This window comes from Vicia villosa, linkage group LG1 (assembly GCF_029867415.1).
Source record: "Vicia villosa cultivar HV-30 ecotype Madison, WI linkage group LG1, Vvil1.0, whole genome shotgun sequence".
NCBI classification, from domain to species: domain Eukaryota; kingdom Viridiplantae; phylum Streptophyta; class Magnoliopsida; order Fabales; family Fabaceae; genus Vicia; species Vicia villosa.
The window spans coordinates 204135751-204148918 of NC_081180.1; positions in this window are offsets into that span (position 1 = coordinate 204135751).

Sequence of the window (13168 nt, forward strand, 5' to 3'; positions counted from 1 at the left end):
TAGCGATGCAAATTAATCCATAAAAATTATTAAAAAATACTATAATTCATTATTAGTGATAATTGAATCAATCGATTAAAATTGGTAATGATACAACTATTAATCTGTTAACTACGGTAATTGAATCAATCAATTATTGCGGTTAATAGTACAAATTAAAATCAGGGTTGTACGCCCACAACCTTAAAACACTTCCCAAACTTTCTTTTCAAAACTATGATAAGGCAACTCAAAAAGCCTCCAAAACCATATCAAATCAAATTCTAATTCTAAGGGCGTACAACCCTTTTCCCGAACTACGTTGACTCTGATTCTCCCTAAGGAGATACGTAGGCACTTGGATAACCAAGGCGAGTCCCCTTCCCTCTAAATCTCTTTTTTTTCCCGATTTGTTTACCTTAATTATTAATCCTTGAAAGCATGAACCTTGCCTTAATAATTTTAGCCATAAAACTGTTACCTTAGATTCAAAGCCATCGGAAAGGGTTGAGGGTGCCTAACACCTTCCCTCGACCTGAATATAGTATCTTACCCTGATCTCTTAACTGCGCGAGGTTTCCTATTCGCCTTGGTAGAATAGGTGGCGACTCTAACCTTCAATTTTAGGGCATGTTTCTACAGAGTCCATAAACGTGGTCATTGATGATAAAGAGTGGCATGAAATGGATGATATCCTGGAAGATGTTGGAACATCAGGTAATGAAACTTTTACAGCATCCACTGACCAAAGTACTGAGCCTATTCAGTCAGAAAGAGAGGTTGATCCTATTCAATCTGACAGGAATTCTGAACCTACTCCTGTTCAAGATGAACTTGAGTTAGATCAAACTAACAAGGGACCTTCCACCAAAATTCAAAAAGATCATCCTAAAGACCTTATTATAGGAAATCCTAATCAAGGAGTTATCACTAGATCGAGAGGAATCATATCAAATTCTTGCTTTGTGTCTAAGATTGAGCCCAAGAATGTTAAAGAGGCCTTGACTGATGAGTTTTGGATCAATGCAATGCAGGAAAAGCTAGAACAATTTAAAAGGAATGAAGTTTGGGATCTGGTTCCTCGTTCTAAAGGGACAAATGTCATCAGAACTAAATGGGTGTACAAGAATAAATCTGATGAGAAAGGTGTGGTAACCAAGAATTAAGCAAGACTAGTTGCTCAAGGGTACACACAAATTGAAGGTGTTGACTTTGATGAAATTTTTGCTCCTGTGGCTAGACTTGAATCAATCATATTACTCTTAGGAGTAGCATGCATTCTCAAGTTTAAACTATTCCAAATGGACGTAAAGAGTGCTTTCCTGAACGGCTATCTACATCAGGAAGTTTATGTAGAACAACCAAAAGGATTTGTAGATCCAAGTTTCCCGAACCATGTGTATAGATTGAAGAAAGCTGTGTACGGATTAAAACAGGCTCCTAGAGCATGGTATGAAAGATTCACAGAGTTTCTTAATGGAAATGGTTACAGAAAGGGGGGTATTGATAAAAATCTCTTTGTTAAGGAAGTTGAAGGAGACATTATGATTTCTCAGATCTATGTTGATGACATTGTGTTTGGAGGAATGTCAAACAAAATGGTCTAACTCTTTGTACATCAAATGCAATCATAATTTGAGATGAGTCTTGTTGGCAAACTAACCTACTTTCTTGGTCTTCAGATCAAACAGATGGAAGACTCCATCTTCCTTTCTCAGAGCAAATATGCCAAGAATATTGTGAAGAAATTTGGAATGGAGAATGCAAGTCACAAGAGAACACCAACTCCTACTCATCTAAACTGTTTAAGGACGAGAAAGGTGTTAGTATGGATCAAAGTTTGTACAGAAGCATGATAGGAAGTCTATTATATCTCACACCTAGTAGACCTTACACAACCTTTGATGTAGGAGTATGTGCTAGATATCAAGCTGAACCCAAATTTAGTCATATTAATCAGGTGAATAGGATTCTAAAGTACGTGAATGGAACAGGTGACTATGGTAAGCTGTACACTCATGGATCTGGATCTGCATTAACTAGATACTATGATGCTGACTAGGCAGCGAGTGCTGACGATAGGAACAACACTTGAAGAGGCTGTTTCTTTCTAGGAAACAATTTAATATCTTGGTTCAGCAAGAAACAAAATTGTGTGTCTCTGTCTATGACTGAGGCTGAATATATTGCTGCAAGAAGCAGTTATTCTCAGCTGGTCTAGATGAAACAAATGTTGATTGAATATAATGTCAAGCAAGATGTTATGACATTATTCTGTGACAACTTGAGTGCCATTAATATATCCAAAAAAATCCTATCCAACATAGCAGGACCAAGCATATTGATATTCTGCATCACTTCATTAGAGAGCTGGTTGAAGATAAAGTTGTTACTCTAGAGCATGTAGTGACTGAGAGGGAATTGGATGACATATTTACTAAAGCCCTTGACGCAAATCAATTTGAAAATATGAGAGGGAAGCTTGGGCTATGCAATCATGAAGATCTATAGCAAGTATTTCATGAGCCGCTAGTGGAAGGGCTAAAGACAATGGAGCTTCTATTGTGGCTGCTGGTGCATGACTGCTGGTCATGTGATTTTATTTCGCTTTGCATTTTAATTTTATTTATTTTAGTCTTTAACTATGTAAGGGTGAAAAACCCATGATATTTTGTTTAGTTTTCTGAAGAAAAAAATGAGTGATGAACAGGTACCTTGTTTAGTTCTACTACCTTTGTCACTTTATGGCTAAAAAGGGGAGTATAGGTTAAGTATACAGAAGGTGCTTGTACTAAGGGGGAGTTGATCTGAAATTTCTCTGTTGGCTCTGATGGATGAGTTTGAGGGGGAGCTGCTAGCTGCTATGCTATTTTTTTATGGATGTTTTTTAGGGGAAGTTGCTATCCCTATTTTTTCCGCTGTTGTATTTTTGTTGACATGTTTATTTAGTTGTTTTAGCCAAAATGTAACAAAGGGGGAGATTGAAGATTCTCTGATGGTTGGCATGCATTTTGCTAAAACATACTGAGGAAGATCTTATTGAAATAGATGCAAGATGAACTATCACTCAGACTTTAACATGTCAAACGAGATGTCATAACATGTCTGGTATGACATCTTGACTGCAAGAGCGAATCTGGCAAGTGAATCAGGCATTTTTAATTGCTACAAGAATCTCATGTTTCAGCTCATAGTATTCGTAGAATTCAATTGGCTGATATTTTTACCAAGATTGATTCAATCAAGAGATTTCCACACTTTCTATTATTGGAGACAATATAGGAAAGTTTGGAATAAAGACATATTATTTTAGAGATCAAGTAGCAAATTTTTGGCAGCCTCATTGCTGCGGTTTGAAGCCCAATCTTGTCGAAGATATATCTATAACTAGAAAGGCTGTAACCTAGTTTTAGGTGGAACTAATATTATATGTTTTTAGGGTCTTAGTAATCCTTATTTTCTGTGAGTTCCATATGTGTATATTCACAAACATATAAGTGTTGAATGTTGTGTGTTCTCCGAAGTTGTTAAGCAAGTAAAATATTTTATCCTCGTAAGCTTTTAAGCATCAAGGAGTGTGTGTCTGGGAAGAGTGTCTTCTGGTTTTCTTTGTTCTTTTTATTTTGTCATAGGGCATTGTGATTGAGGGGATTTGAGGAGGGCCTCATACCTAGGTGAGTCTTAGGTAGAAGTCATAGGAAGGGTAGTGATTAGTGAGAAGTGTAAACTGAGACCGTTAAGCTTCGAATTGATACTGTCGTATATTGGTTTCATCCTTGGCTTGGTAGCCCCCATAGTAGGAAGGATTGTTCTGAACTGGGTAAACATATTGATGTGTTCTTTACTTTCTGCACTGTTATTATTGCTGCCATCGAACTTGTTCATAACTGTTAACGCGCTCAGATATTGTGTCGTGACATCTCATTCGACATCACATATCTGATACCTGAATTTCATTATCAAAACTTCAACCATCTCTTGACTTTTCAATTCATTCTCTATTTTAATTTTCCATGCGTATTTTTTACCAATTATGTAATTGCTTATGGAATGTAATAGTTTAATTAGGACTTTTATTTCTGCACTTTAATTTTCCTCGCATTTTATAAATATTGTAACTACTCACAGGATTTAATAGTTTAGGATTTATATTCTTTCATTCTTTATACTTATGTATCTCTCCTAAAGCGATGTAATAGTGCAGGATTTTACTTTCCGCACTTTATTTTCCGTATATATTAATTGTAAAATGCATGGTTAATAAGATTGTATGGCAAGACTAATAACTGAACATAGCTAACCTAATCTCAAAATAAAATAACGGAATCAATACACTTCTCACACATTTACCTTTAGGGTAACCTCTCTTCTTGCCTTACGATTACATTGGTCATGTCCCTCGAATGTAGGGATATCTTAGCAAAAGTTGCCTACGAATAAATCATCATAGTCTCTTCAATATAAAGATCATAGTCCCTCGATGACCCTTCAAATTGCCTACAAAATTATGATCTTGTCCCTCGATGACCCTTCGGAAAAATTATGATAGACCCTTCGAATTGATAAGGTATCCTTACATGTTGCCTTCTATGACCATTCGATGACCCTACGCCTGTCCCTTCACATCCAATAGATAGGATTTCCTACCAACTAATGGTATGGATAATGCTATCTCTAAAATAGAAAAGACACAAAATAGGAAAGACAAATACTTAGTGGGTAGGTACTCCTACTTGCTTGCTCACACTCAAATGCATTTTCACACCTCATACTTTCAAAGCTATTTTCAAAAGAAAAACACTTTGTATACATTCATACAAGAATCATTACAAAGTCAAGCTTTCTTACAAACTATTTCCAAACACAAATATTTTCAAAAATAACACTTTAGATACATTCATACGGGAATCATTACAAAGTTAAAATTTTTCAAAGTATTTTCAAAGCACACACACACAAATCAAACAAAGTGAGCTAAGCAATTAAGAACCCATGGATAACCATGGATACAAAGGGTGCTAACACCTTCCCTTTGTATAACCTACCCCCCGAACTCAAAATCTTTTAAAGGTCTTTCCTCTTCTTTTATGCTTTTCCTAATAAAATTGGATAAAATAAAAGTCGGTGGCGACGCTTGCTAACCGCAACATGTTTTGTGAAATAACAAAACAAAAAGTCAGTTCTCCCACCATATTACAGAACTGGCGACTCTGCTGGGGAGAAACTTAAAAAAGAAGGGTTACCTCTATTTGCTGTAAACTATTTGACTTGATTGCTTTATCTTTAAAGGGTTGTTTGGGTATTTGCTTGTGTGAAAGATTCTACAATCGGACATAGTGATTCCTTAGGTAAGTGGCAATAGACTAAGGAGACTGTACGGCGTACACCGCTATGGTTGATATGGTAACCACAGTTGGTGTGACACTTTGGTTTGTACTGAAGTTTCTTGAGACTTGTATCGAGGATAACATTAGGCTGCCGCATGGTGTCGTTAGCACCAACTTGCTTTTAGAATCCTAGTTAACTCATCTTTGTCCATTAGAAAGTAGTGAAATGGTCGGCTTTGGTTTAGACCAAAGTTGGTTGATACTCGAGGCTACACCCATTGAGATCATACTTTCAGGATGTTTTGGTTGGCGATACAATTGCCGAGCTAAAATAAAGCCTGCGAGAAAGATCCGTGATATTGAGACTCCTAGAACCCGATTGCTAGTTTAGGACAGGTTGAGCCAACTAAACCTCAGTGAGGAAGGGTACTTACCAATGGACTTCATGCAAGTCTTTAAACCTAATACTCTTGTGTGACTTGTTTGTATTCATTATCTAACAACTTGAATTCCTTGCAGGATTTGTTTGTACTCTAGCAACTTGAACTCTTTGCGGGACTTACTTGTCCTCATCGCCTTAAGCTTTTACTTAATACATAACATTTGCATACCATCATATCATCATAACATAGCATGTTAACTAACCTTTTTCAAGGATCTTAGGTATTTATGGCGCACAATTTCCAGGTGCTATTATGGAAGGATTATCAAGAACCAAATTTTTATCAAGGGACAAAAGGATTTATTTTCTCTAGCCAAATGCCTTCTGTTGTACCCCAAAATTTGCCCACACTTTTCAAAAATTCAAAACTATTTTAAAAATTGGGTTTTATAAAAGTCTTGGATTCATTTACATTGACATCCTGAATTTTATAAATATTCAATTTAATGTCTATTTTAAAATATAATAGTTTACTATTAAATTGTTATATTTTAATAAATAGAAAAATGTTGACCAACGCTTCATATACTTTCAATTGAGTTTTAATTTCAAATAAATAACATAGCTCAGTTGGTTAAGAAGTAAGGTTTGGAAATAAAAGGTCATGGGTACGAATCCCGTCGGATGCACTTTGTTAGTTTTTTTTTAACTATTTTTAATCTTTTTTGCACCTGGACGTACCTGGACACAAGCACGTCCAGGTTCTCAATCTTGTGGATCAAGAAGGTCCATGGGCCTTTGGGTTGGATCATTTCCTTTTTAGGATCGGTCTTGACCTAATTCCACTCTATAAATAGAGCACTCCACCTTCACATTTTTCATCAACACTTATCAACAATTTCCCAACAATCTTCTAACCCTTGTTTTTACAAACCCTTTAGTCGCTTTTCTCAAAATATTTTTTCGGCCGATGATTTCTATATGAGGCCCCCCTTTTATTTTTAAGTTTGTTTTCGGCCAATGATGACACCTGACCTGGGGCTCCTATTTTTTTACCGATGATTTAAATATGAGGTTCCATTTTTTAATTTGTTAAAACCATACGATGGTTTCCGATGGTTATTTTCCTTTTCCAATATTTTCATACTTTGGCCAATGCCATTCCCAATTTCATAGTTAACCATGTTATTTTATTTTTATTTCTAAAATTTCATAGTACTAACTTTGCAAATTTATTGTTTCATCCAACTCTTTGCTATTTTCTTTTTTTCTTTTACTAACATCATTGGCTAATTTATTACTGATTTTTCTAATTTCAAGAAACTTTCATATGCAAACCAATAACAATAAATCACCAAGTTTCCGTTAAACCAAGTATCATCAACATGTAACTTTTGATATAATAAACCAAATACCCAGAACTTGTTGCAAATTTTTTTTAATTTTTTTTATCACTAACATTCATTCTAAGCATAAATACAATCATTCACCCTAAAATCCATCAATTTATCATCCGAGTAAATATCACAGAGGCAAGAATATTTGGGTAAAACTTAATATAAATTTATATTGTTCTTTTTGTTTTTCTTCTTCTTGCAAAAACAGAAAAAAGAGTCTACAAAACAGACCGAGAAGCAACAATCAACATCTGCAACGGATTCGAACAACAAACATGAACTTTGCATTAGAATTATATTTCTCATACTAAACATTCTTTGCATATGAACAAGTACTTGACACCAGGAAAGCTTCCATCATGAGCTGCTAATGAAAAGTTTAATCCTTTCAAGGGACAGGTTGTCTTCAGAACTCCGTTGAGTTCAAGCAAGAATATCTCAAATTCTGATCACCCTCAGGGGCACAAAAGCAGTCGAAAAACCCTGTTGATTAAGCGCTCAGATATCTGGGGCAATCAGGTCAAGATTCATAGAATCTCTCAGAAGCGTTTGGTAATAAGGGGAATTCACCCAAGCACAGTTGAAATTACCTCCAACCCTGATCAATCAGGGGCATGATTCCTAAGTTCGTGATACAGGGGCATGTTGCTTATGATAACACGAATCTCAGAAAGTCCCCCCGACAGATAAAGCTGCAGAAACGTCTCGTACGCCTGATTCACTCAGTCAAAATCTTGTATATACAAGGGGCATGACATGTTATTATCTTATTCATCTGGGGTAATCAAGTCAAGATTCAGAGAATCTCTCAAAGGCACTAAACAGTCAAAGAGGCAAGCCTATCACTTGGGGTATGTTGCATTAGTCACAAATCTCAGCAAATGCAATTTAGCTACTAGCAGTAGGATCAGTATCTCCTTCAAAGTTCTAAATCCAGTAATCTCAAGAATCAAGTATACCAGGTTACTGACTCCAGAGGAAGATAGACTTCCCCGTGCAAAGGGCCACATATGGTTAAGAAAATGTTTTCCAACAGCAAGTGACATGGGGGCAATGAAAATTAAAATCTCAAGGGATCTTACCCACAAAGTTGTTTTTACAACAATATCCCCATAGAGTAATCCTCGAGGAGTTATCTTCAAGTAATCTCTTCCCAACAAAGACTTGACTCCCCAAAACTACAGGCTCTCCAATACAATCTTCTTCTCCAACAGGGTTTATTCAAACTCACTGTTCCCAGTAAAGTTGGTACTAACAGTGGAAACTTGGTCAGTTATCCATCTCTCTTATCCCAAATCAGGATCAAATCACTCAAGCTACTTTCATCCCCAAGCGGTAATAAAAATCCCTAGCTGGATGTCCTCGAATGGAAGACAGAAATTCCCAACACAATCACCTTGTCATCATCTCCAGCAGCATACAAAGATTTATTTTCTCAACCAGCAATTGCTATACAAAGTTACCAACATGCTTCGACTATATAGTCCATCCATGCATCATTCACAATACATACATAACATACAACATTCTCGTTTATTTCGAGAATCTCATTCACATTACATACATAACATACAACATTCTCGTTTATTTCGAGAACCTCATTACACAATAAATGCATCATGACATTGCATAAAAGTAATTTTTGCCTTTTCAGGTCTTTTCACAATCAAAAGAACGTTATCATCCAGATACGGTGCAAAGACGATCATATCAACGATTTAATCTTAACGCTCATTCAAGACATAAATACGATTCTGATGCTTCGTTCCAGGTCTTTCTCCAAAGATAATTCAAATAATGGCTCATCCTTTATAGGAACCTTTCTAGGTAGTCTTTTCTAAGACGTTTACCAACCTTTCTAGGTAGTCTTTTCTAAGACGTTTATCAGCCTTTCTAGGTAGTCTATTCTAAGACGTTTATCAACCTTTCTAGGTAGTCTTTTCTAAGACGTTTATCAACCTTTCTAGGTAGTCTTTTCTAAAACGTTTACCAACCTTTCTAGGTAGTCTTTTCTAAGACGTTTATCAACCATTCTAGGTAGTCTTTTCTAAGACGTTTATCAACCTTTCTAGGTAGTCTTTTCTAAGACGTTTATCAACCTTGCTAGGTCAGTCTTGTTTAAGACATATCATATCCTTTCTAGGAGCCTTTCTAGGCCAGTCTTGTTTAAGACATGTCATACCTTTCTAGGTTAGTCTTGTTCAAGACATATCATAGTCTTTCTCGGTAGTCTTCTCTAAGACATATCTCCACCTTTTTAGGTAATCTTCCTTAACATATTTGTCCAATCTTTTCCAAGACATATCTTGCCCTTTCAAGGAGCTTTTAGTCAGTCTTCTCTAAGACAATTCTTCCCGAGCTTTGTCTAAAGCCTAATCCTCTTTACATCAGTCAGTGACTTACCCTATTCAGGAACCTCTCCAGATAGTCCTCTGTAAGGCATTACTTCATTTTGATGAACCTCTCTTTAAGATACAGTCTAGTGTACGACTCATTCTGAATACTCAAAACGGTATTATCCATCAGATATGATCAAGATATCTGATTCATCCTGAAAAGCATCTCCTTCACACAGTCATTCTGAAAAAGTATCTAATTTGGATGGCATCTTTAAACCCATCTCAGACAACACTCTGTCAACATTTGCATGGCATCTTTAAGCCCATCTCCAGCATCATTACTTCCTGCACCGGCGAGTGCAACTATTTGGGCAATTAAGTGTTCAATCCTCTTCCACCTTCAGATCACGAATGGTGAACATGCCAATCTACCTCTTCAGGTTTAAGAAGATTGAACAGGGGCAGCCGTTGTACCCCCAAATTTGCCCACACTTTTCAAAAATTCAAAACTATTTTAAAAATTGGGTTTTATAAAAATCTTGGATTCATTTACATTGACATCCTGAATTTTATAAATATTCAATTTAAAGTATATTTTAAAATATAATAGTTTACTATTAAATTGTTATATTTTAATAAATAGAAAAATGCTGACCAAAGCTTCATATACTTTCAATTGAGTTTTTATTTCAAATAAATAACATAGCTCAGTTGGTTAAGAAGTAAGGTTTGCAAATAAAAGGTCATGGGTACGAATCCCGTCGGATGCACTTTGTTAGTTTTTTTAACTATTTTTAATCTTTTTGCACATGGACGTACCTGGACACAAGCACGTCCAGGTTCTCAATCTTGTGGATCAAGAAGGTCCATGGACCTTTGGGTTGGATCATTTCCTTTTTAGGATCGGTCTTGACCTAATTCCACTCTATAAATAGAGCACTCCACCTTCACATTTTTCATCAACACTTATCAAAAATTTCCCAACAATCTTCTAACCCTTGTTTTTACAAACACTTTTGTCGCTTTTCTCAAAATATTTTTTCGTCCAATGATTTCTATATGAGGCCCCCCTTTTATTTTTAAGTTTGTTTTCGGCCAATGATGACACCTGACCTGGGGCTCCCATTTTTTTACCGATGATTTAAATATGAGGTTCCATTTTTTAATTTGTTAAAACCATACGATGGTTTTCGATGGTTATTTTCCTTTTCCAATAATTTCATACTTTGGCCAATGCCATTCCCAATTTCATAGTTAACCATGTTATTTTATTTTTATTTCTAAAATTTCATAGTACTAACTTTGCAAATTTATTGTTTCATCCAACTCTTTACTATTTTCTTTTTTTCTTTTACTAACATCATTGGCTAATTTATTACTGATTTTTCTAATTTCAAGAAACTTTCATCTGCAAACCAATAACCATAAATCACCAAGTTCCCATTAAACCAAGTATCATCAACATGTAACTTTTGATATAATAAACCAAATACCCAGAACTTGTTGCAAATTTTTTTTAATTTTTTTATCACTAACATTCATTCTAAGCATAAATACAATCATTCACCCTAAAATCCATCAATTTATCATCCGAGTAAATATCACAGAGGCAAGAATATTTGGGTAAAACTTAATATAAGTTTATATTGTTCTTTTTGTTTTTCTTCTTCTTGCAAAAACAGAAAAAAGAGTTTACAAAACAGACCGAGAAGCAACAATCAACATCTGCAACGGATTCGAACAACAAACATGAACTTTGCATTAGAATTATATTTCTCATACTAAACATTATTTGCATATGAACAAGTACTTGACACCAGGAAAGCTTCCATCATGAGCTGCTAATGAAAAGTTTAATCCTTTCAAGGGACAGGTTGTCTTCAGAACTCCGTTGAGTTCAAGCAAGAATATCTCAAATTCTGATCACCCTCAGGGGCACAAAAGCAGTCGAAAAACTCTGTTGAGTAAGCGCTCAGATATCTGGGGCAATCAGGTCAAGATTCATAGAATCTCTCAGAAGCGTTTGGTAATAAGGGGAATTCACACAAGCACAGTTGAAATTACCTCCAACCCTGATCAATCAGGGGCATGATTCCTAAGTTCGTGATACAGGGGCATGTTGCTTATGATAGCACGAATCTCAGAAAGTCCCCCCGACAGATAAAGCTGCAGAAACGTCACGTACGCCTGATTCACTCAATCAAAAGCTTGTATATACAAGGGGCATGACATGTTATTATCTTATTCATCTGGGGTAATCAAGTCAAGATTCAGAGAATCTCTCAAAGGCACTAAACAGTCAAAGAGGCAAGCCTATCACTTGGGGTATGTTGTATTAGTCACAAATCTCAGCAAACGCTATTTAGCTACTGGCAGTAGGATCAGTATCTCCTTCAAAGTTCTAAATCCAGTCATCTCAAAAATCAAGTATACCATGTTACTGACTCCAGGGGAAGATAGACTTCCCCGTGCAAAGGGCCACATATGGTTAAGAAAATGTTTTCCAACAGCAAGTGACATGGGGGCAATGAAAATTAAAATCTCAAGGGATCTTACCCACAAAGTTGTTTTTACAACAATATCCCCATAGAGTAATCCTCGAGGAGTTATCTTCAAGTAATCTCTTCCCAACAAAGACTTGACTCCCCAACACTACAGGCTCTCCGATACAATCTTCTTCTCCAACAGGGTTTATTCAAACTCACTGTTCCCAGTAAAGTTGGTACTCACAGTGGAAACTTGGTCAGTTATCCATCTCTCTTATCCCAAATCAGGATCAAATCACTCAAGCTACTTTCATCCCCAAGCGGTAATAAAAATTTCTAGCTGGATATCCTCGAATGGAAGACAGAAATTCTCAACACAATCACCTTGTCATCATCTCCAGCAGCATACAAAGATTTATTTTCTCAACCAGCAATTACTATACAAAGTTACCAACATGCTTCGACTATATAGTCCTTCCATGCATCATTCACAATACATACATAACATACAGCATTCTCGTTTATTTCGAGAATCTCATTCACATTACATACATAACATACAACATTCTCGTTTATTTCGAGAACCTCATTACACAATAAATGCATCATGACATTGCATAAAAGTAATTTTTGCCTTTTCAGGTCTTTTCACAATCAAAAGAACGTTATCATCCAAATACGGTGCAAAGACGATCATATCAACGATTTAATCTTAACGCTCATTCAAGACATAAATACGATTCTGATGCTTCGTTCCAGGTCTTTCTCCAAAGATAATTCAAATAATTTCTCATCCTTTATAGGAACCTTTCTAGGTAGTCTTTTCTAAGACGTTTACCAACCTTTCTAGGTAGTCTTTTCTAAGACGTTTATCAGCCTTTCTAGGTAGTCTTTTTTAAGACGTTTATCAACCTTTCTAGGTAGTCTTTTCTAAGACGTTTATCAACCTTTCTAGGTAGTCTTTTCTAAAACGTTTACCAACCTTTCTAGGTAGTCTTTTCTAAGACGTTTATCAACCTTTCTAGGTAGTCTTTTCTAAGACGCTTATCAACCTTTCTAGGTAGTGTTTTCTAAGACGTTTATCAACCTTGCTAGGTTAGTCTTGTTTAAGACATATCATATCCTTTCTAGGTCAGTCTTGTTTAAGACATGTCATACCTTTCTAGGTTAGTCTTGTTCAAGACATATCATAGTCTTTCTCGGTAGTCTTCTCTAAGACATATCTCCACCTTTTTAGGTAATCTTCCTTAACATATTT